The sequence below is a fragment of the Quercus robur genome, chromosome 6 (assembly GCF_932294415.1).
Source record: "Quercus robur chromosome 6, dhQueRobu3.1, whole genome shotgun sequence".
NCBI classification, from domain to species: Eukaryota; Viridiplantae; Streptophyta; class Magnoliopsida; order Fagales; family Fagaceae; genus Quercus; species Quercus robur.
Genome location: NC_065539.1, coordinates 53,146,988 through 53,168,418, shown reverse-complemented (window position 1 = coordinate 53,168,418; position 21,431 = coordinate 53,146,988).

Below are 21,431 nucleotides of genomic sequence, written 5' to 3'. Positions count from 1 at the left end.
TTCTGGTTTTAAGGGAGACATAGATTTACAATATTTATAGGGTTTGGAGTATTTTGATGAACGGTGGACCTTATTGAACGGAGTATTCATGGTTTATATATGACTTTACAAATATAGAGAGATTTTGTTTATAAATACCCTTTTTCTTCTCTCTGATTGTTGTAACTATGAAGCTTGAGAAGTAATTTGTAGTACAAATAAATTTAGTTGTTTATATAACCTCTAACTTTAAAGAATGGTGGTTAGGTAGTTCCTGTGTGACTCTGTGCAATAGATTGTCCAACTAAGCTTGCAATATGGTGCAACATAGTTACAACAGCACTAAGTAAACTGATTATTAATTTGTGACACATTTTTGGGGCTGAAAAGTGAACAAAGCTAATATACAAGTCACAATTATAAGATCTTTACTGCCCAACATAGAGATGAATTACTATTATTGGAAGCACAAACGTGTAACCTAAACAAAGTGTGAAAAAAGCAGCTCAAGGCGGAGTTGGGATTTTAATCCAAGAGGAAAAGATATTATTGAAGAAAATTTTAAAAACAGATTTGATTTTGAAGTTGTTAATTAAAATAAGCATTGAAATAGACAACAAATTAAACACAAATTTAATTGTCACACATAATTATAAACTCATACTTTTTAGTCCTAGTATCCATATTAACAAAAATAAATAAAAATATGTATTCATCAACAGAATAATTTAAAGGAGTAATTCATATGTGTATATATATATATATATATAAGAAATTTAAATAGATAATTTGATTAAGAGTAAATGGAGTTCATATACAAGATTAAAAGATGAACAATATAGTTGAAAATTTTCAACAGAATTTCTTTATACATGCTTCAATTTCTTTCGTATACAAGAGTTTCTATAAACAAACAACAGGCATATATATTTAGTTGGAAATTTGAACCCACCAACAGGCATTTTAGAAAAATATATTTATACTATTAAAGTATGCCTAATTTGCAAACTTCCAAATATTTTGAGGTCATGTTTATTAAACTTAGATTGGATGATTACTTGGTGTTCACCTAAAAAATAAGTTCCACATAAGCAAGTTTATATGGGTGACATATGACTGTGCAATAGGCACTTTTCCATAGAAAATTAGAAATTAGGGATAAGCAAAAGTTGGGTTTGGGTTCTGGTTCGGGTGGGGTGGGGGTCAACCTGCCATCTAACCCATTCTGTCTTGGGTGAGGAAGCTTCAATATGTTATCAATTGAATAAAACTAGGAATTTAAATGGTCTTCTTTTCACATAAGGATTACTATTTTTATGTCATTTAAATATCTTGCTTTTTTTGGGCTCATAGTATGGTTATGATAAAATAAAAAATAAAAATAAAAAAAAAGTTTAAGATTTTTTAGTGCTTTACAATTATTGATTTATATCTTGGTGTTCACGTAAAAAATAAGTTCCATGTAAGCAAGGCTCTATGGGTGACATATGACTTTATGCAATAGGCACTTTTCCATAGAAAATTAGAAATTAGGGATAAACAAAAGTTGGGTTCGAATGTAGATCTGCATGCAGAGGATGATAACGAATTGGGCAACGTTGTGGTAGTTATGGGAGCAAGGAGACGAGAGGTGGGCAAGGTCAATGGAGTATAAGGGATGGTAGTGAATTTTAGAGGGACACAGAAAGGTTGAGTTTACCAAGTTCAAGAAAGAGGACTCAAAGGCTGACATAAACAAGTAGGGCTTTAGGTTTCAAAAACCAATTAAGTTGACTATATATATATTTCATTGAAACCATCTATGATGAACTGGGTTGGGAGAATTTAGTTAAGTTCTCAAATTTATGTTCAACCCTAATAAAAATAGTTACACATTGGCTAATTGATGAAGGCAACATATAGCCTTATTTTACGAGTTGACAAGTGCTAGTGTGCTAGTTGGTTTCCAATTATTTTTGAAATGATGCAGATAAAGAGAGAGTTGAAAAGTTTAAAGATCAAATATGCCTCACTAAGGAATAACTATGGTTTTCAAAGTAGACAGAATGGACCAAATAGGACCAAATAGAACCTATGTAGACAAAATTGACTGAATAGGACCAAAGTGGACTGAATAGGACCGAAGTGGACAGAATATGGCCAATGTGGATTGAATGGACTAAATTGGACCAAAGTGAACTCAATAAGACCGAATGGGTCGAATTAGACCGAATAGAACTTTAGTGGACAGAATGGACTAAATATAACCGAATGGACAAAATAGGACCAAATCAGACCGAAATGGACAAAATGGGCCAAATAGAACCAATGCAACTTTTTAATATTTATTATTTTTAGGGCTCATATATCTAATTTCCAATGTCTACTTTAATATTTTTTTTTGTATTTTTTAACTAAAAACTAAAGAGTTTAGTCCAAATATAATAAAATTTCATACTTTCAACCCAAAAATAAAGAGAAACAAAAAGAATTTTTGAGCTAAAGTTGAAAAGAAAACCTACAAAAGAATCAATTTAAGGCACAATTAGTCTAAACTTGACTGAAGGGGGACTGAAATCAACTAAGTGGACCGAATGGAACAAATTGGACCAAAGTAGACATAATTGAACCGAATGGGACCGAAGAAAACCTAATTGGATCGAATAGAAGTTTAATTTTTAGAGAGAACAAATAATCTTCAAAAAAATTTAGAGAAAAAATTATACATTATATTATAATACAAAATAATTATTTATTCCCACCTATTGCGTGAGTTGTGACTAATATCTTATTAATCTCATGACATTTTAGTTTCCTTAATGAATGCTTCATTTTAAAATTACACCTCTCGACCTATCATTGGCATTATATTGTGTGCTTGCTACAAAAGTTTATAGCTTCAAAACATGTCATACCACAAAAAAAAAAAAAAAAAAAAAAGGGTAATTGTCCCACATTGCTTAATAGAATATATTGTGTGTAGTATAACTTGTCCCACCCTTCCTTAAAAGTTATCATGACTTTTGAGTGGAGTTGTGGTGTGCCTTTGTGTTAGAACCCCTTTCCCTCTCCCCTGTGTGTGTTTGTTTCTCCAAAAAAAAAAAAATGTCATACCAATTAAGGTCTAAAGCCTACAGAAAGTACAAATAAAGCACAACAACTCGCTCTATCTAGGTGATGTGGGACTGAACAAGACTCAGTTTCCCTTCACCTCTATAAGATATCTTTCGGACTCATGAGAGTTCCCAAAATCCACTTCTTTAAGGACCACACATCCCGAGTGGGATTGCACCTACACCTTATACTATTCTGTAAATTAAATCCTTTAATAAATAAAATCCTCAATTTCATATTACAACATATTGAAACTCTATGCCATATACCATCACCCAAGAAGCCTCTAATCTATGAGCTGTGAGCTTTCGTGGCAAAATGGACAACATCATGCTATTTCTCCCTTTCACTACGATGTTTTGAAATCTAAATCCAGTATTTGTCAAGGACTCAAATTTTGTAGTGAGATAAATAACTATATAAATTTCTTTTCATAAATAATAATTAATGCACCAAATATAAATGATTATTGCTTAAATGTATTTACCCTTAAAAATACATGGCAATGATGTAAAAAACGTAGACGTAATTTTTTTTTGTTTTTTAGAAGTTAGCATGCAATGTATACGTTATTAGTCCATATTGTACCAACTAAATAAATTGAAGAATAAATCACGTGTCAGGCACTAAAAATTTCAAATAGCCAAATGGAAAACTCTCGACCCAATTATTAATGCCATTGGGATAAACTTTCATTTAAAAAAAAAAATTTGTAGTTTATCCGGCGCCCCCTATGGCATGAAATCATGAAACTGATGAGAATGCATTGATAACCTTATCATTCTATATCTTCCCATTAATGCATCCTAACTTCCTTAAAGTAACTTTAGTATATATACTATATATAGTTCACAGTACTCTCAGACTCTACCTATCCATAAACACTAGTAAAGTTGATAACATTCTCACACCCACTTCCTCTTTTTTCTATTTGTGAAGAATGTAGATGACCATGTTCCGCAGCTCCATTTACTTCTTGCTGGTCTTTGTGTTCTCTGGTTCGTTCTATACACATGATAAGCAAATTAACAAGCTCAACTTATGTGTGCCATGCATGACCACCTATTAAAGTCAAAGTAGCTTTGGGTTTGTGTAGTAAATCATTGATAGCAGCGACAGTTGACAAGGTCAATGAAGGAGGAATACAAGATGTATCAACTAGACTAATAGAGACACACATATATATTCATAACAAAATATGTTCAACTTTTTTTTTTTCCCTTTTCACATATATCTATCTTAATTTATGTAGAAACCTAGTCCTAATTTGCTTTTGTTATTGTTGTTGTTGTGGCGTTGCATGTGTAGCCACAATTACCATGGTGCCAAAGGTGAATGGTTGTGAAATAGCGGTGATAGGTGGTGGTTGTCCGGATATAAAAGCATGCCTTGAAACATGTCGGCCTTGTTACCGGGGTGTTGGAATGGTCAGTGCATATTGTCTTCCTGCTGGTGGAGGAATTCCATTTGATCAATGCATTTGCAGAATGTCCTAAACCCATTGCTGCTAGTCCTCTCGCTTATATTCATGTATAAAACCAATCCTTTGACTATATATCATATGAAACACATCAATAAAATGGACGAGTAATATTGGGTGCAACTCTCTCTGTTTGTTTGTTTGTTTTTGCTTTTGTTTTAATAGCTGAATGAATATGTGTCATTATCACTCCAACAAGCTTGACATGTTTTGACGCAATTTTTTTGAGATGTAATGTGAGATGAGATGTGCATATCCAATCTACCAACTTGACAATATCAACCCAATACTACACTTTGGGTTGGTTTTTCATAAAATTGAGCTAGGTTAATTGGTTTTTTTTTTTTTTTTGGGTAGTCTTGGGTGGGGTTTGATAGTTTTTTAACTCGACCTAATTTGATATAGAAATTTATTTTACTACCCTTCTTTTAATCTTTTAATTTGATTTATTTTGGTATTTTGATTATTAGTTTTGAGGAATTTGAAATTTTGGAATGTAATTTAGATATATTAAGTGAATTGTAAAAATTTAATTAAAAAAAAAAACTTATATAATTAATGGAAATCTAATTTTTAGAAGGCATGAAACATATGAGTCCAATATGCAGTATGCCAACTCAATCTGACCCCCATGTGGATAGGGTTAAGTTAGTTTCTACACATATGATAGATTGGATTTGGATGAAAAACTCTTCAACCCAACCCATATACACTCCTAAATACTGTATCTATATGTCACCTAAGGTTCAGGACCTTATCCTAAACTTTGGGTCCATATGATCGACGATAGTCTTGTTCTTTTTTTACTTCAACCCCATTCTGCGCTAGTCATTTCATTTTACTACCAAGTGGATTTTATTAGGATTTGTTTTTTATATAGTAAATTGTAGAATCAACACTTCATTTTTGTGTAATTGCTACCATTCCGGTAGATTTACTTAATGAATTTCATGTAACTAATTAAAATACCACTTAGAATGACCAGTTATATATGCTGTGGTTTACTAGCTAGGTGCACGTTTGAATGAAGTTGATTCTCAAATTTTTTTAAAAAAAATTAAAAATAAAAAAAAAAAACCGAACAAACAAACGTTTGAATGCAGTTTCTTGCTAATTACTTATTGTTTATTCGCTAAAATTTAGTTAAAGTATAGTTTTATTTAGAAAAAAGTGAGCTAAGCTGTACATAAACGAGAACAGGGATATATATAAGAACTAAAAAAGCTGATGGCAAGCAGACTCCTGTCTCCTTTTCTCATGTAATTACCAGGAGTATGACATGTAACTTCATATTAACGATCCCTTGTCAAATGAATTGCTAAAAGTGAAAGTTAGACGCTCATTCATACTGAATTGCTTTTACGAGATAATGAATCCAGTATACTAACATGCCAAGAATAGAAAAAAAGAAGAAGCAATTTAAACAATAATCTGTCACCAAATTATTTGTTTTAAATATTAGTTGGCAACTGTCATTTGCAAATAATAGAGGGGAGATTTTAACCTTATATGTCTCTGTTGAAGAAAAAAAAAGTGTAACAAATTAAGTTACAAAGCTAGTTCTTAATAACTTAGTGACATTGTCTGTTCACTATTTTTCTTTTTGAGAAGAATTGATGTTCATATTTTTCCTCTTGTATTGTTATAACAACCGAATTATATTAGAAAAGGGAAAAAAAAAATATGTGCAAAGCTAAAGTCATTGACTTAAGTATAAAATCAATTTCTTGGCATGAAAATGTTGTCTTTTGTGAGTTTTCATGAGAGAATAAAAATTATTTGTCTCACTTTTTGTATTCCACTTTATACTCTACCAATTACAATATGTCATGTATACGATTTTTATTTTATTTTAAACTTTGGTTATGTTATAAAAAAAAAATAAAGGAATATATATGCCGCAAGTTTCGATTTATAGAGTATAAATTAGTGGAACACACAAAATGTGGGAGAAAATATTTTTTAATCTTTTACAAATACATTTCAAACACTACACTCCTCCATGCATGCACAATTTACTTTTTTTAAGAAAACAAGTTTTGATATAGAAGAAGGAAGATGAATCTTGGACTTATATATTACAATTGTTATATTATCATTAATTCTTTTTTTTACTTGTTATACAGGCGAGGAGATATTACATTCATTTCTCACATTCATTCTCAACTCTCAATAAGTTCCATCACTTGTGCCTTTCCTGAGGTTTCCATATCTTAGTTGTTCTTGGGATCCCATATCTTGTATCTGTTAAGTGTGCCTTTAGCTTCGTCGACGTCGAGATTTTTCAGTCCATCTATTGTGCCTTTCGATATGTCAATCTTGCCACCTAGTTTGGCTGCAAAGGAATATATATACACGCTAAGATTAAGAGCTGTGTAGGAAATACTTCAACACTTACAACAAATATATGGACATCTCTAAGTTGTCACTTACATCTAGAATTGAGTAAAAATCTTGGTCAGTTGCTAATTGGAAAAAGCATCTCATGAGACTGGTTTTCAGTTGCTAATTGGAAAAAGCATCTCATGAGACTGGTTTATGGAGTGTTTCACTCAAAAGTATCTCATGAGACTAGTTTATAGAGTATTTCGCTCAAATTTGATGAACTCTGCACACCTATAGAAATTATGCGTTGCAAAAGGAGCACTTCATAACTCCGTTTTGTAAAATATATTTTCCATCAATTGGATCATAGAAATGAAAAGGATCAAAGTTTTAAAAATAAAATAACGTAAGCTAGTAGTAGTTTAGATAAGGAAAAATGATACAGGTGATATTGAAAAATGTTTTAAGATTATGATTGCAAAATCCAATCCCTCAAAAAAAAAATATTGAAAAATTGAATGAAAACCTTTATGGTTCAGTTCAGCAAACAGATCTTTAAAAAAGTAGTATCACCTTAAGAAAAATTTTAATGTCTTATAAAAAGAAGTTTTAGACTTTTAGTGCTTTACAATTATTGTTTTATATATATCTAAATACTAAATAGAACTAAGTAGTACTTAAAAAAAGAAGAAGATGAAGAAGAATCAAATTAAATATATTAATTAACCAAGTAAAACCATGAAGTGAAAAATCTCATACGTACCAACATTTTCCAAAGCTTCACATCCCTCGTCGCAGTACTTCTCACAGAGTGAATGGCTCTTCTTTTCTGGCAAACAACCTTCGTTGCACGGATTAAAGCAAGCCTTGTAAATATCCTCTGTAGCCTTCGTTGCTGGAACCGCAGCTACAAGGACAAAGCAAATGAACAATGCTACAACTTTGTTTGCCATTTTTATCTCCTCAAATCAAGTACAAATACACTCCCTTCTGGTTTTAAGGGAGACATAGATTTACAATATTTATAGGGTTTGGAGTATTTTGATGAACGGTGGACCTTATTGAACGGAGTATTCATGGTTTATATATGACTTTACAAATATAGAGAGATTTTGTTTATAAATACCCCTTTTCTTCTCTCTGATTGTTGTAACTATGAAGCTTGTGAAGTAATTTGTAGTACAAATAAATTTAGTTGTTTACCTCTAACTTTAAAGAATGGTGGTTAGGTAGTTCCTGTGTGACTCTGTGCAATAGATTGTCCAACTAAGCTTGCAATATGGTGCAACATAGTTACAACAGCACTAAGTAAACTGATTATTAATTTGTGACACATTTTAGGGGCTGAAAAGTGAACAAAGCTAATATACAAGTCACAATTACAAGATCTTTACTGCCCAACATAGAGATGAATTACTATTATTGGAAGCACAAACGTGTAACGTAAACAAAGTGTGAAAAAAGCAGCTCAGGGCGGAGTTGGGATTTTAATCCAAGAGGAAAAGATATTATTGAAGAAAATTTTAAAAACAGATTTGATTTTGAAGTTGTTAATTAAAATAAGCATTGAAATAGACAACAAATTAAACACAAATTTAATTGTCACACATAATTATAAACTCATACTTTTTAGTCCTAGTATCCATATTAACAAAAATAAATAAAAATATGTATTCATCAACAGAATAATTTAAAGGAGTAATTCATATGTGTATATATATATATATATATAAGAAATTTAAATAGATAATTTGATTAAGAGTAAATGGAGTTCATATACAAGATTAAAAGATGAACAATATAGTTGAAAATTTTCAACAGAATTTCTTTATACATGCTTCAATTTCTTTCGTATCCAAGAGTTTCTATAAACAAACAAACAAAAAAAAAAAACATTTATTTAGTTGGAAATTTGAACCCACATTTTCAAACTCACCAACAGGCATTTTAGAAAAATATATTTGTACTATTAAAGTATGCCTAATTTGCAAACTTCCAAATATTTTGAGACCATGTTTATTAAACTTAGATTGGATGATTTCTTGGTGTTCACCTAAAAAATAAGTTCCACATAAGCAAGTCTATATGGGTGACATATGATTGTGCAATAGGCACTTTTCCATAGAAAATTAGAAATTAGGGATAAGCAAAAGTTGGGTTCAGGTTCGGGTTCGGGTCAACTCGCCATCTAACCCATTCTGTCTTGGGTGAGGAAGCTTCAATATGTTATCAATTGAATAAAACTAGGAATTTAAATGGTCTTCTTTTCACATAAGGATTATTATTTTTATGTCATTTAAATATCTTGCTTTTTCTGGGCTCATAGTATGGTTATGATAAAATAAAAAAGTTTAAGATTTTTTAGTGCTTTACAATTATTGATTTATATCTTGGTGTTCACCTAAAAAATAAGTTCCATGTAAGCAAGGCTCTATGGGTGACATATGACTTCATGCAATAGGCACTTTTCCATAGAAAATTAGAAATTAGGGATAAGCAAAAGTTGGGTTCGGATGTAGATTTGCATGCATAGGACGATAACGAATTGGGCAACGTTGTGGTAGTTATGGGAGCAAGAAGACGAGAGGTGGGCAAGGTCAATGGAGTATAAGGGATGGTAGTGAATTTTAGAGGGACACAAAAAGGTTGAGTTTACCAAGTTCAAGAAAGAGGACTCAAAGGTTGACATAAACAAGTAGGGTTTTAGGTTTCAAAAACCAATTATGTTGAATATATATTTTTGTGAAACCATCTATGATGAACTGGGATGGGAGAATTTAGTTAAGTTCTCAAATTTATGTTCAAACCTAATAAAAATAGTTACACATTGGCTAATTGATGAAGGCAACATATAGCCTTATTTTACGAGTTGGCAAATGGCTAGTGTGCTAGTTGGTTTCCAATTATTTTTGAAATGATGCAGATAAAGAGAAAGAGTTGAAAATTTTAAAGATCAAATATGCCTCGCTTTAAAGGAATAACTATGGTTTTCAAAGTAGACAGAATGGACCGAATAGGACCAAATAGAACCCAAGTAGACAGAATTGACCGAATAGGACCAAAGTGGACCGAATAGGACTGAAGTAGACAGAATATGACCAATGTGGATTGAATGGACGGAATTGGACCAAAGTGAACTCAATAACACTGAATGGGTCGAATTAGACCAAATAGAACTTTAGTGGACAGAATGGACTAAATATAACCGAATAGACAAAATAGGACCAAATCAGACTGAAATTGACAAAATGGGCCAAATAGAACCAATGCAACTTTTGAATATTTATTATTTTTAGGGCTCATATATCTAATTTCCAATGTCTACTTTAATTTTTTTTTTTTTTTTTGTATTTTTTAACTCAAAACTAAAGAGTTTAGCCCAAATATAATAAAATTTCATACTTTTCAACCCAAAAATAAAGAGAAACAAAAAGAATTTTTGAGCTAAAGTTGAAAAGAAAACCTACAAAAGAATCAATTTAAGGCACAATTAGTCTAAAATTGACTGAAGGGGGACCGAAATTAACCGAGTGGACCGAATGGAACAAATTGGACTGAAGTAGACTTAATTGAACCGAATGGGACGAAGTAAACCTAATTGGATCGAATAGAAGTTTAATTTTTAGGAAGAAAGATAATCTTCAAAATATTTTAGAGAAAAAATTATACATTATATTACAATACAAAATAATTATTTATTCCCACCCATCGCATGGGTTGCGACTAATATCTTATTAATCTCATGACATTTTAGTTTCCTTAATGAATGCTTCATTTTAAAGTTACACCTCTCGACCTATCATTGGCATTATATTGTGTGCTTGCTACAAAAGTTTATAGCTTCAAAGCATGTCATACCAATTAAGGTCTAAAGCCTGCAGAAGTACAAATAAAGCGCAACAACTCGCTCTATCTAGGTGATGTGAGACTGAACAAGACTCAGGTTCCCTTCACCTCTATAAGATATCTTTCGGACTCTTAAGAGTTCCCACAATCCACTTCTTTAAGGACCACACATCCCCAAGTGGGATTACACCTACACCTTATACTATTCTGTAAACTAAATCCTTTAATAAATAAAATCCTCAATTTCATATTACAACATATTGAAACTACCATCACCCAATAAGCCTCTAATCTATGAGCTGTGAGCTTTCGTGGCAAAATGGACAACATCATGCTATTTCTCCCTTTCACTATGATGTTTTGAAATCTAAATCCAGTATTTGTCAAGGACTCAAGTTTTGTAGTGAGATAAATAACTATATAAATTTCTTTTCATAAATAATAATTAATGCACCAAATATAAATGATTATTGCTTAAATGTATTTACCCTTGTAATTTATTAATACATGGCAATGATGTAACAAACGTAGACGTAATTTTTATTTTATTTTATTTTTTTTAAGAAGTTAGCGTGCAACGTATACGTAATTAATTATTAGTCCATACTGTACTAACTAAATAAATTGAAGAATAAATCACGTGTCAAGCACTTAAAATTTCAAATAGTCAAATGGAAAACTCTCGACCCAGTTATTAATGCCATTGGGATAAACTTTCAATAATGTTAATATGTATTAGGGTATGTGGGCTTTAGGCCCACCTTGTTTACTTGTATAGGACACTTACTTGTACTGCACACTCTGCCTCCTATATAAAGGCACTTATGTATATTCTATTATTCGTGAAATACAATACAATTATTCTGTATTTCTAACATGGTATCAGAGCCACTGCTCTAATCCTTTGGTGTGCCGCTCTTAAGCAGTCTTGTCTTCTTAGGTGTCCCCCGCAGCCGTTTTTGTGAGCAGCACCGCTGCCTTCACCGCGACTCCAGTACATCAAAGACCACTTCCTTGCCGCCACCACCGCTTCCGCTTCTCCGATCAGACCATAGATAGCATCATTGGAAAGTAGACTCTCCGATCTGCCGTTCTGTAAAATTTCGTCTTCATCGGACCTTCCACGCGCCTCCACGCGCCATCAGAATTCTCGGCATCACCTGCACGCGCCGCCACGCGCCGCCAAAACGCGTCACGCGCCATCACACGCCTCCTGTATCAGTCACGCGCTTCCACGCGCCGACACGCGTTACCACGCGCCAGACTTTTTCGTTGACGTCATCATCTGCTTGCTTACGTCAGCCCTAGCTGACGTCATCTACTTCCGTCAGCGCCACATCATCTGCTGACGTCATCCGTTGACTTTGACCAGGTTGACCGTTGACTTTTGACCAGAGTTGACTTTTTGCAGTCCGGGTCCTCCTTACCCAGTTTTTCCCATAGATTTCATTTTTGCGCTCCATTTTTGCATATTTTGCTTCTAAATGAGAAATAAGGACAGGTCTTCTTCTTGCAATAATCGTCGCCAACAATCCAGCAAACGTCTTTGCAGTTTTTGCAAAAGTTTTGGCCACAATATTAAGACTTGCTATCATCGCAACAAACCAGTTGTGTCTGTATCCGCTGCTACTGTTGCTAACACTGAGAGTGTCCAACCAATGGCTCCCATCTCTGCACGGTCTAAGTCTTCAGGACGCACTTTCACCATGTCCACAGATGACCTTAAAAACATCATCGCCAATGTCATTCGTATGGTTGGTAATGCATCTTATTCCTCTTCTCTCTCAGCTTTATCTAGTATGTCTCCTTCCTCTTGACTTATAGATTCTGCTTGTTGCAATCACATGACTCCTCACTCGTCCTTATTTTCTGAACTTAAACCTGCACCACACCCTCTTAATATTCACACAGCAAATGGTTTCACTATGTCTAGTCATAATATAGGTTCTGTTTCAACCGCCAATCTCTCGGTTCCTAGTGTCTTTAATGTTCCTGACCTTTCTTACAATTTATTTTCTGTGGGCCAATTAGCTGAGTTAGGTTATCGCATTATCTTTGATTATTCTGGGTGTATTGTGCAGGATCCAAGGACGAGACAGGAGCTTGGGACCGGTCCTAGAGTTGGGCGTATGTTTCCCGTGGACAACCTTCGTCTTCCACTTGTTGCTCCTGTTTCTGTTGTTGCAGCTGCTGCAGTTTCTTCTACTCCTTCCCTTGCACTTTGGCATGCTCGACTTGGTCACGCATCTTCCTCTCGTGTACAACAATTGGCTTCTAGAGGTTTGTTAGGTTCAGTGTCTACAGAAAATTTTGATTGTGTTTCATGTCAGTTAGGAAAACAACCAGCTTTGCCTTTCAATACTAGTGAATCAATATCTACTGATATCTTTGACCTTATTCATTTTGATGTTTGGGGGCCTTCCTCTGTCTCTAGTATTGGTGGGTTTCGATATTTTGTTGTCTTTGTTAATGATTACTCTCGCTATAGCTGGATTTTTAATATGAAACATCATTCTGAGTTATTGCAAGTATATTCTAATTTTACAAAAATGGTTGAAACTCAATTTTCAAAACGTATCAAAATTTTTCAATCTGATAATGCTCTTGAGTACACTCAATATGCTTTCCAAGCTGTTTTGCATTCCTATGGCACTGTTCATCAGCTAACTTGTCCAGGTACCTCTCAGCAAAATGGTAGAGCTGAACGAAAACTTCGTCATATTCTTGACACTGTTCGTGCTTTTCTTCTCTCTACCAAAGTTCCTGCTCCTTTTTGGGGTGAAGCTGCCCTTCATGCTGTTCATGCTATTAATCGCATTCCAAGTCCTGTTATTCAAAATCAAACTCCATATGAGCGCCTTTTTGGGTCACCTCCAGACTATCACCACCTTCGCTCCTTCGGTTCTGCTTGTTTCGTTCTTCTTCAGCCACATGAGCATAACAAACTTGAGCCTCGGTCAAGGCTTTGTTGTTTTCTTGGCTATGGCGAAACTCAAAAGGGGTATCGGTGTTATGATCCTGTCTCTCATCGTCTTCGTATCTCTCGCAATGTTGTCTTTTGGGAACATCGCTCCTTTGTCGAGCTCTCTCACTTTCGTGCCTCCCTATCTTCCTCCTCTGTTTTAGATCTTTTTCCAGATGAGGCATATATTCCTTCTGTAACTGTTCCTGATCCGCCTATAGACTTCTCTGTCCAACCACCAGATACCTTTGATCCCTTTCCTAGTTCACCCTTTAATGAACAGGTGGAAGATGCACAGGTTGAAGACGAGCTACCCAACCCTGAGCTTAGGTCTCTTGCTCCTGCTCTGCCTGAAGATCTTGCACAAGACATTCCATCTCGTCACTCAACTCGGGTAAGATCCATTCCTACACATTTACTTGATTATCATTGTTACACTACCCTTGCTATACTGCATGAGCCTCACACCTATCGTGAGGCTTCCACTGACCCTTTATGGCAGATTGCAATGAAAGAGGAATTTGATGCATTATCTAAAAACCATACTTGGGATTTGGTGAATCTCCCCCCTGAGAAATCTGTGGTTGGTTGTAAGTGGATCTACAAGATTAAGACTCGCTCTGATGGGTCCATTGAGCGCTACAAAACTCGTCTTGTTGCAAAAGGTTTTGCACAGGAGTATGGGATTGATTATGAGTAGACCTTTGCTCCAGTTGCTCGTATCTCATCTGTTCGAGCTCTCTTAGCTGTTGCTGCTGCCAGAAAATGGGACCTTTTTTAGATGGATGTCAAAAATGCATTCCTTAATGGGGATTTAAGTGAAGAAGTTTATATGCAACCTCCTCCTGGTCTCTCTGTTGAATCAAATAAGGTTTGTTACCTTCGACGTGCTCTTTATGGCCTTAAACAAGCTCCACGAGCTTGGTTTGCCAAATTCAGTTCTACCATCTCTTGCTTAGGTTACATGGCCAATCATTATGATTCTGCATTATTTCTTCGTCGCACTGATAAAGGCACTATTTTACTTCTCCTGTATATGGATGATATGATCATAACTGGTGATGACCTCAGTGGCATTCAAGAACTCAAGGATTTTCTCAGTCAGCAGTTTGAGATGAAAGATCTTGGCCATCTCAGCTACTTCTTGGGTCTTGAAATCACTCATTCTACAGATGGACTTTATGTTACTCAAGCCAAGTATGCCTCTGAACTCTTGTCTCGAGCTGGACTCACTGATAGCAAGACTGTTGACACTCCAGTTGAGCTTAATACGCATCTGACTCCGTCAGGGGGGAAACCGTTGGCTAATCCCTCTCTTTACAGACGCTTGGTTGGCAGCCTAGTTTATCTCATTGTCACTCGTCCAGACATTTCCTATGCTGTTCATCAGGTGAGTCAATATCTATCTGCTCCACGATCGACTCACTATGCTGTTGTTCTGCATATTCTTCGATACCTAAAGGGCACTCTCTTCCATGGTCTTTTCTACTCTGCTCAGTCTCCTCTTGTTCTCCGTGCATTTTCTGATGCTGATTGGGCAGGAGATCCCACTGATCGCAGGTCCACCACTGGTTATTGCTTTCTTTTTGGTTCTTCTCTGATTTCTTGGCGAAGCAAGAAACAAACTCATGTGGCCCGCTCCAGTACTGAAGCAGAATATCGTGCCCTTGCTGATACCACATCTGAGCTCCTTTGGCTACGGTGGCTTCTCAAAGACTTAGGTGTATCCACATCCTCTGCTACTCCTCTTTATTGTGACAACCAGAGTGCCATTCATATTGCTCACAATGATGTTTTCCATGAACGGACTAAACACATTGAGATCGATTGTCATTTTATCCGTTATCATCTTGTCCATGGTGCTCTCAAGCTGATCTCAGTTTCTTCTAAAGATCAACTTGCAGATATCTTCACCAAGTCACATCCTAAGGGACGTCTTCGCACTTTGGTTGATAACCTCAAGTTGGTCTCACATCCACCTTGAGTTTGAGGGGGGCTGTTAACATGTATTAGGGTATGTGGGCTTTAGGCCCACCTTGTTTACTTGTATAGCACACTTACTTGTACTGCACACTCTGCCTCCTATATAAAAACACTTATGTATATTCTATTATTCATGAAATACAATACAATTATTCTGTATTTCTAACAAAAAAAAAAAAAAAAAAAAAAAAAGACATTTAATTTTTGTAGTTTATCCGGCCCCTACGGCATGAAATCATGAAACTGATGAGAATGCCTTAACTTCCTTAAAGTAACTTTAGTATATATACTATATATAGTTCACACTCCAGACTCTACCTACCCGTAAACACTAGTAAAGTTGATAACATTCTCACACCCACTTCCTCTTTTTTCTATTTGTGAAGAATGCAGATGACAATGTTCTGCAGCTCCATTTACTTCTTGCTGGTCTGTGTTCTCAGGTTCGTTCCATACACATGATAAGCAAACATGCTCAACTTATGTGTGCCATGCATGACTACCTATTAAAGTTAAAGTAGCTTTGGGTTTGTGTAGTAAATCATTGATAGCAGCGACAGTCGACAAGGTCAGTGAAGAAGGTTAGGTCTAACGAGTTTAACTCTTTTCTTTTATTATGTCTCGTGTGGTATTTTGCTTGGATACCCATAATAAAAATAAATAAATAAAAATTTAAGTTAAATTGTGCAATTTATAGGAAGTGGATAGTTTTGTATGCTTTTGATTGGTGAACTGGGGCTTGTATATATGAATGGGAATTATTCTATGGAAAGAAATTGTGCAAGTGTAATTCTGAGCCAAGAATGAATTCATTGTATTATCAACTATTATATCTTGCCAATGAGATTTGGCTCAAATTGTATTTCCTCTTCCCACAAGAATGAATGGATGGAAGGAGAACGTGAGTTCAAAACTGATTGATTCTGTGCTTAACTTACCAATGAAAATACTGTGATATCTTGTAGTATTTTTTTTTTATTTTTTATCCTTGGAGAGATCAGGATATTTATGATTTAGAGCATGAGATATTGCTTGTATCAAAATGCCGAAGGCATTTGTTGATTCATTTACTTATTAAGATTGTAGTAGAATGAATGACTATAAGTTGTTATTTGTTGGTCCATTTCTTCATTGCCCTATAGCTAAGGAGTTGTGGACTATGGTATTGGGTCTGTTTGGTGTTCACACTTGACAGCGTTATGCTGAGGAGGGGTTTAGGATATGTTAGCTTTCTGGCAGGGCCAGTTTGGTCATCATCGGAACATAGTCATTTGGAAGGTAGTGCCACATTGTTTGATGTGGTGTCTTTGGAGGGAAAGGAATCTAGAAGTTTCGAGGATTGTGAATGGTCTATTCTTGATCTTAAGTTATTTTTCTTTCAATCTTTGTTTGATTGGATTCTAGCTTTGGAATCATTTTCTATTTACTTCTTTATTGGATCTGTTTGATCATTATAACTTGAGAGATTGATTGTGTTTGTACCCATAGTATACCCCTTGTGTACTTGGGCTAATTTTCACCAATAAAGTTATGTTACTCATCAAAAAAAGAAAAAGATAAAGAAAGCTTAATGTGTAAATGAGCATGATTTTGCTTCATTTTTAGTGTTAAGCATTTCAGGCCATACTAACTCATGATAGACTAAATATGATGGTATTAAAGCAACAGTAGAAATGTAGAATACCCAAAAAGAATATCCCAAATGGTGGATTGAAATCTAAACTGGGAGGATGAGGGCCATTTTCTTTTATGAGTAGTTAAATCTATATGATAGTTAAGGATGCAACATCAGAGATTTGGGATCCAGTTTAGTAGGGATTGGTATGTGTTAAAATGCACTATTTGGTAATATGGGTTTGGACTTTGCATTGGGGACTTAGTGCTAATATGGTTTTTGGAGACCTAAAAAGCATGGACACAGATAGGAAACCAGGTAAAAAGCACAGTCACATGACAGTTATTGTAAATTTAGGACATGACTTGGGAAGAACATAAAAATTAATAAATAAATGTACTTTTAGGCATATTTTATGTTTGTTCTAGGTTTTTAAAAATGAGTAATAACCATAAAAATTTCTTGAAAACATATCTAATATAAATTTTAAAGCAATAATAGATAGCAAAAAAGTACATTGATGCCTAAAAATTGATGTTTAGAGTGCAAATAAACTACAAACAATTAACCAAAACAGTAATTAGAAAAATGCAATTAAGTGTCAGTCATGAGAAAGAGAACATTAAACAAAGGAACTCTTAAATATTACACATTTCTATATATATATATATATATATATATATTTATATATATATTTGGGGGGGAAAAAAAGAAATCAGAACAAATGATATTGGTCTAATATGAGGACCACCCAAATAAAGATTATACCAGACTTAAAATATGAGAGAAGATGCACCCCAAAGAGAGAGAGAAGATCATGGAGGGCTTTCATGCTTTATCGATAAATTGACACTCATGTAATCATGTCCCAAGCATGTCCATGTCTGGCACGTGTATGACACAGACACATAGGTTTTTATTGTGTTTGTTCTTCGAGGAGACTAAGTTGATGTAGGAAAAATATTAATCAAATTATGGGGGTTTGTGTTTTTTTAGTTATTTTTAGTTATTGTTGATCGTTTTTAGACCCTTTAAACAATTTATTAAACCTAGGTAATTAGCCAAGTTGTTACTTAGTCCAATTAAACAACTCTAGGTTATCACAATAATAAAGATCAAATCATGCAAAGCAGCGGAAAATAAATAACACAAGATATGATCACCCAGGAAACCAAACCGATAAAAACCTGGGGAGGATTTGACCTAGCTATCCTCAAGGTAAACCTGAATCCACTATCTTGAAAGAATCGAAGTTCATACAAAAGGACTTACAAGCACCCCCGCTTGACTTCCTAATGCTACCAACCAGTAGAACTTACTGACACGACCACGTGCAAGCTCCGAATCTACGGACTCCTTCTTTCTTGGATTCCCACCAGTTACAAGCACACCCGCTTGTGTAGTCTTTAAGCTTCAATGGCAGCAACTGAATTGATCATCAAGGTGTAGAAAATATCTCCTCCTTGAAAACCCTAATTTTGTGTAAAGGAAAATTCCTCTAGATCTCACAAGAGATTTACATAAACCGCAATATGAGCAACACTAAAACGTGGTTAGGGTTTGCCTTTTATACTTAGGACAAATAAGAAACCCTAAAAACGTTTTAAAACAACTAGGGCTGAGTTGGACGAATTTGCAGAAAAGCATTTTGCCCGAGCTTCGATCGGTCGAGCTTGAGCTTCGATCGGTCGAGCTTAAGCTTCGATCGATCGAGCCAGGCTGAAAGCCACAGTGCTTCCTGCTTTAAACTCGATTCCAACTTTACATTGACATACAACTTTGAGCTAGTTTTAAACACTTCTAAACACATTGTTTTGATCATGGTTTGCCAACAATACAAATCAGAATTCTAAATACATAAAATCCTAAACTTTAAAACCTAACAAACTCCCCATTTGGCAATCCGTGACAAAACGCAACTTAGAAGCTCAAAGTTTACAAAATGAAAAGCCTTTTACAAAATAATGCTCATAAACCAAATTCAATCCTAACTACTATCTATCAGTTGCAAGTGTAGACAGCAGCTCAATTGAATCAACCTGTATATTTCCTGAAACACTAAACAAAATGCATAACCGCATGTGTGGAAATATTACAAGTAAACAAAATAACTTCTTGATTTCAAACAACACACAAATAAAGACATATATCAATGAATAACTCATAAATATAAGTCAATAAGCAGTTTGAAACAAGAAACAAATAAAGTACCAACAAAAACATAAAACTCCCCCTAACATGAATATCCCATCAAAAACAAGGTAAGAGCTAAAAATGTTAAGTACACAGTGAAGCACCTAGATACAATCTAAAACTCCACAAGCTCCAACCAAAAACAAATAAATCTCCCCCTGAAAACAAAAAACCTACAAATACTCCCCCTTTTTGTGACGGAATGCCAAAGGGCAAACAAGATATCCATCATCAAAAGGGAGGTGGTCTAAACTGCGCCAACTCCACACGCAAAGCACGGATCTCATCAAGTACGTCCACCAAAATATGTCCTTGAGCCGCCTGAACGGTCAAGACATGATCCAACGTGCGACGAATGTCTGAATCATCCGAAGCAGTCGGTGGAGGAACAGCAGCATCAGCATTAGCAGCAGCACCTGAAGTCTTAACAGCAGTTGTACTTGTAGAGGAGGGAGGAGGGGGAACACTACTAGATGACGCACCTCTAGGACGAGGAGGAGCAACTCTCAACTGAGCAGCCCTCTGACGAAGAAATGTGGCACCTATGAAAGCTATCACATGAACATGCTCACCCGACAGAAAACCATCTAGACCTAAGTAGAGCAGAATCCTATGAATGAAAATAGGATGAATCAGCGCATGCCCTACTGCAGAACTCCTATGAACCTCGTTCAAAGAACGAAGGAACAAGTGAGGAAAACTGATGGACACTCCAGAAGCAAAGGCGTACAAAAACACACATCGCTCTAAAGGGATGGTGTGGAAGTGAGAAATAGGCCACAAGGAATGACACGCAATCCTAAAGAAGAGATAGGCAGTCTCGATAAGCTCAGCGGACGTGATCCGAGAATCAGAACCCCACTGGATAGATGACCCAGTGATGTAAGACGTGACAACGTCTAAAGAGGGTGACTCATCATAGGAATAGTCAGCATCCCGAACAACCGGCACCCCAAGAGCCTCAGCCACTACTTGAGGGGTAATGGTGAACTCTACACCTCGTATCCAACTCCTAACTAGGGTGTTGGAATCATAGATGTGGCAAGAGAGGTTCGAGTAGAACTCTTTAATCAGGGCGGTCGGGGGTGGATGATCTATCTCTACGAGAGGCAACCAACCCCTAGACTCAAAATTGGCCCTAATGGCTGGATCAAGCGCATCTAACACAACAGCTCGCTCAGACCAGATCTTACGCTTACAGTTTAAGGTGTCATAGGCTTCTCTACACTTATCATTCTTAAACAGCTCAACTCTAGGTGGAGACTCAGATGAAGTGGAAGTGGTCCTATGAGCTCTAGTTTTCTTAGGCATGGTGCTAAGATAAGGATCAAAACACAGAGCGAAAGAACAAAAAAAAAACCACAAACCAAAACCAAGGGCAGACTGCAAGTTAGCATAAAAACAAAATATAAAAACAAAATCTATATGATGCATGAACAAGTTTAAATGTCATGATGCATGTTCTAATGCAGTGAATTAAGTCCAAAAGGTTCAAATTACAAAATTGGCTTGAACATTAGGGTTTTTAACACAAAAACCCCAAAATTTGGAAAACCACTTGATTAATTTGAAAAATATTGACGAATTGATCATTACACATGATATAATAACAAAAATAATGACCAAATACATCAATTGGATAAGCCAATTTCATCAATTTAAGCCAATTTGACAAAATCCCCAATTCGGATCAAATTCAAAACCTTAGAATTTTCAATTTTTCAAAAACCACAAAATTGATCAAATTAAACTACAGGGAACATCAATATAACATCATGGCACAAAAACCCATTGATCAATTACACAAGAATAGGCTTGAATCATCAAAAACCCCAAAAAGTTTGAAGATGCCGAAAATACCAATGATAATGCATGAAAAATGCATGAAAATAAGAAATAAACTTGAAAAAGAAGGGCAAAAGGGACTTACTGGCTTCTAAGGACAAAAACCTTAC